Here is a 5,629-nt window from a genome sequence, read left to right on the forward strand (position 1 = left end):
ATTTTTTTTTCAGGAGCGATACGATTCTTTCTCTCTCTTTAGATTTAGTAGACTTTATGGTTAAACTTCAAACTTCGAAAAAGAAGATAAAAGAAGACGCTTTTATTATTAATAATACGTTAGTCGTAAAATGTGTAGAAAAAAATGAAACATGTGACATTTATTATTTTATTTTATTTATAAAACAAAAAGTAGATATTTCAAAGCACATATACTATGTGTGTGTGTTTTCATAAAATTTTGATATATTTTGTGCGATTCAATATATTCCCCGAGAATTTTTATTAAATCTTATTATAAATTCCTGTTTAACTTTAGAGAGAAAAAGAGAGAATAAAAGCATTTAAAGCTGTTTTTCATTATAAAATAAAATTTTTTAATGAAATTTAATAAATTGAATTAAACCATGAAATGTTAATAACAGGGTTTTGAAGGCTATTGTTTTATAGAAATTATTCTTTTTTGTTTACGATAATAACTAACGTTATTATCAAGTTTATAAAAAATGCAATTTTGCGCATAAACATGAAAAAACTGGACATTAATAAGTATTGTAAAAATATATATGAATATATAACAAAGTAGTCTCTGCTAATGCTAAGAAGCTTTTGGTCTTCGAGAGGTTAAGATGCTTAAAGACTCATTGGATATTCGACACGAGGTAACTTCCAACATAGAGCTCGAATTACAATGAGGCGCCGACGTCGTGGTTGTCTTATCTAAAGCCGTAAAGTACAACTCTCTTTGGGTATCCATAGAGAGTTGTCTAAAGATCAACTTACAATCAGTATTACATACAAGAATCTAATTATAATTTGTCAATTTACTAGTACCATATCAATTTATTGTATTTACCGTAATTAGTAACGTATTGAATTTCAGTTTTCGTATCTTTGCATCAGTAAGATGTACGGTATAAAATCGCGTCCAGCTTACACAAATTTTCTACAACATTTAACTTTCATGATTCGTATATCTTCAAACTATGATTTCGAATTCAAATGCCCTCTCTCCTTTGCAAAGAATACCGCAAAATATATCGCGACATTTTTCCAAATAAATTTACTGCTAGAGATACAAATAGAGCTATGTCACACGACCGAGCGACACGAGCTACGTCAATACATAACTTCTGCTTCCGAGTTTTTTGCCATTAAAATTTATGCCTCTAACGCGCGGTATCCAATCAAGATAAAGTGTCGCGATACGCAAAAACATGTTATTCGAGTGTACGAGAAAGATCATCGAACATGTGTCGTTGTCTTCGACACGTAAATTCGAGACTCTCGTGCACGAGTCGCGATATTTCTAGGGTGCCATACGCGATCAACGATCGACGGGGAAAAGGGAAGGCGCTTTTAACGACATCATAAAGTACCTCGGATACACCAGCGATTCACGTATCCATAGCAATGAAAAAAAGAGAAAATGATAAAAGCGGTTTCCCATGCAGCAGCGATATTCATGTATCGTCCTAAGCGTCCCAATTTCATCAACGAGACAACTATATTCAATAACTCTTCAAACTTTTGCGATATACTCGATACAAGGATTGATCAAATACTCTCAATTAATACGTTATTTATATTAATACGTTAATTAATAGGTTACCTATATTTTAATGTTATTTATATTTTAAGCGCAATTCTCTCTTTTTAAGAGAGCAAATTCTGTCAAAAATGTTGTATAAATTTTCCCTGTAATGTGCAAATAGAGATTCATGATGTAACGAGCGCTCGCATAACTGCCTGAACTTAGAGAGGCGATAACGCGAAACAATTCGTGAACTTGCAGTCGCTTCGCTCACGACGTATCAGACTAGAGGGATTAGACCCGGATCACTGTCCGTTGTCGAACACTGTTCGACACTGCGTCCAAACGTTGCCCGCGGCTGATATCCAGCACCGAAACACCGGAAACTGGCGCTGCTTGACCATTTAGGCATGCGCCGGGGGCCCGCACCCCGAAAGCAGCCCCCGGGAGACAGATCGTACCGTTTCGGATGTATCGATATGAATTTCGTCCAATAAAGCCGAGTGCGTTGTTCCCAATATATAACACACGCTTGGACCGGATGAACGCGCGATAATAAAACTGTCGTTGAATTATGTAGTTAATCGTGTGAAGGAAGAAAAAAGAGAGAAAAATGACAATTTCCTTCGATCGGAATTGAATCTCTATCAGTTTGTTAATTTCGTCGCGTGCACAGGGGACCACCGAGCCCAAGAGAAAGCATCAGGAATAAAGTATTCAGTCGCTTATTTAGCCGTTTTAATTAAACAATGCGTTACTTTAATTCACAATCAGCCGATTGAGAAGCGAGATTAAAGTTTTTAATAAGCAACGTTACAGACCGCTTAAATAACACAGCGACACTTCGCACACGATATAAATTAAGCTAATACAGCGCGAGGTAAATATTATTACGAACTTTCTCGAGCAAAGCATGTTTTATAGAAATGTTATTAAACTTCAACTTGGCTTTACAGCCTGCCGTCTTCTCTCGATCGCAATCTAACCCCGGACGGTGAAACAAGACGCGCGGAGGAATGAACTTTCAAAACTCAAGGCAGCAGAGACTTGTAACATTAAAGAAAGTTCCTCTGAAAAAAAAAATGTGTAAAACTAGGTATAAATCTGCCATTACGTCGGAAACTTCATTAGGTTCACGGAGTCTCCGTATTCTCACTCCGACGTATTTGCTGCAATCTCGATTGCATTTTATTAGCTCAAATCTACGAATGTAAGGCGGATTTAAAATGAGCAAAAATTTCTCTTATTTTGATACAAGTAGCGCAAAAACGTTATATATCTTATGCACAGAAAAAATTTTCTCTTAGTATTTACCCTGAAAATCATGGTAATCGTGAGACAATATGGTATGGAAAGAATTTTATGAGAATTTCTCTGATTAATATTTATCACAATAAAATATATCTATCACACAATAAAATATAAAATATTTTTAATTTTACTAAACTATAGTAAGATTAATCAAACATATTTTATATTTTATTGTGTGATAGATATTTTTTATTGTGATAAATATTAATCAGAGAAATTCTCATAAAATTCTTTCCATACCATATTGTCTCACGATTACAATGATTTTCAGGGTAAATGCTAAGAGAAAATTCTCTCCGTGTAGATAAAATGTGACGTTTATATGAGAGTGTTAATTTATTTATTCGAGTACACCTAAAATATAATAATTACCCCTGATTGCATCTAGATTCGATTTTCGCGTTCCTCTTTTCTTAAAATCGACAAGAGCGTGAAACATATATAATCGCACATCTCCTCGCATTTAAATTCATATATCAATTTAATATCTCCTAGTCTCGTGTTTCGCGCGTTCATTCATTCATATTTATTCCCGTATTAGAATTCGCAAGGAGAACAAGCCAGAATTATCCGCGAGGTGTTTCGCGCGCGAAAATTCCACCCTCGTATTTATTCATCCGAGCATGCAAATATGGGAGATCCGGATTGTCCCGGAAATATCGACGGGCCATAAATATCTTCCGCGATCTAAATCACAAATTAAATCCGCAAACAAATCTGCCGGCGAATTCTTGCTTTCGAAGTAGTATAACCCGTCCCTTTACCATACGGCGCATGCGGTTACCATATATTTCCAGAAATATCGCCGCCGAGGCTCTCTGGACGGAGGCTTTTGCGGGATGAAACGCAGTTCCCTGTCAGCCGAGCGGAAGGAATACCGACGTTTGTGCGTCGACCATCCCTATCCGAAAAGGAAGAGTACGAAACGTCACAGGAAATGTCAAAATCGCGGTCGCCGGCGTATCCCGGATGCTCTTTCGCGATTCATCGAACGACCCATCGAAGGGCTTTCAAATAATATCCTATATAAAGAAAAGAATATCAAGAACGGATCAATATTGTTGACTTGAAATAAAATATAGAGACTAAAGAGAATGTCTTTTTTATCTCTAAAAGATTCGGGTTAATTGTTCATTGTTTTAAAATATTGATACAAAATTGTCTACGTCATTACAATATTTATCCGAATTCAGAATATTAGTCCGAACAATAATGCCGCAGTTATAAAATTCCTTTAGTTTCGCTTACGCGCGTTTCGACTTTAAATTCAGCACAAGACCATATGACTCAAGTAAATGACTTGTGGAATCGTCCGCGTATCCTTGGAGCTACATGCGCTCTCGAATATCACCGGGAGAATGTCCGTCGCACATTCGCCGTTTGCTCGTGACGAGAGACACCCACGCACAATAGAGGTCGCGATATCCCACGTCGGATGACGAACATTTAATTAAACCGACCCTTCCGCGCGAAAGCAAAAATGACGGATGAGCGCACGACGTGCATTCGCGCATGTACATGCATCCTCCTTGCAATTCCGCGCAAGTTCGCGGAATTTAAAAGATCCAAGTTCTACCTCCGCGCCGTCGTCGTCGGCGTTCGAACATGTCGGAGACATCTTTCTTCCGCGGTTGTCTCCAGAATGCCACCAGACACTCTTTTTCATTCGGCTATTTCATCTCCATTCCGTGTTTCCTCGCTTTTCATTACTCTCTTGGTCCTTCTGGCTCTCTCGCCCTCTTTTCTTTCCATCCTCTCCTCGCTGCCTCCCTTCTTCCGACTCTCATTTCCTCTTCAGGATTTTTCCTGCGTACCTCTCGCGCGCTCTGTAAGTTGCAGCTCGAAAGGATATGACGAAAGTTCCGATCTCCCCCCCCCCCCCCTCCTACCTTTCGTCTTCGTAACGTTGAATATTCTGTTGGCACGGCGCATATATTATTCGTCAGAAATTTACAGCGAGAAAAGAATCGCTCCGTTGGAGAGAAAATGTCGCCCACATAAATTTGATTTTAAATAATTCCGTTGTATATTCGGAGTAAAAAATGCCGGGAATGCACAAATGTGCGTATCGTAAAGAGAAAAACTAGATTTTCATCGCGATCATCATTCTACTCTCCGCGGATTTTCTTTCTTTTTTTTTTCACACAGAATAACGGAACGTAACAAATAAAATTATTTAACAGAGGTGTTACGAAATTAGCAGCGACCGACTCATCGTTTTCAGAGTGGCATTCTCTTCAAGGAGATCCAGTTGAATTAGAGCCACCGCGGGGCCATTGTAATCAGTCTTGACGCTCCAGCAGGAATAATTACGGTCCTCATGAAACTCGGGCGATTCAAATTTGCAAATCCCGGCCTCGTTGCTAGTGAAATTTGTCGGATTAACTTTACAAATTTATCCTCGCGCCTCACCTCTATACCTCCCTCCCCGTTTGGTCTCTTATTCAGATCTGCGGAAATCTCTAGCGACAAAGTCGATTATGAGAGATCCTTACTCTTGGGCTTCCATTAAAAGGCTCAGAACGAATTTCCATGACTAAGAAAGTTGTTATACATAAATAATACTTTAGTAGATACGCACTCGCCTCGTTAATATATTGTATTTGTTAATATTATATATATTATATAATTTTTGAATTAATGAATAATCAGATTGACGTTGTTTCTCGTTTCATGTCGAGTCCAAACCTGACGTACAGTATTTTGCAGAAACACGGAACATTTCGGTCTGTTCGCTACGCGCTCGTGTACGCGTTAGAACATACGTTCGCCGTTGCCGCGTAGT

Source organism: Prenolepis imparis, unplaced genomic scaffold (assembly GCF_030444845.1).
Source record: "Prenolepis imparis isolate NDT839.2.m4 unplaced genomic scaffold, iyPreImpa1.0 SCAF_5, whole genome shotgun sequence".
Classification (NCBI taxonomy): Eukaryota; Metazoa; Arthropoda; class Insecta; order Hymenoptera; family Formicidae; genus Prenolepis; species Prenolepis imparis.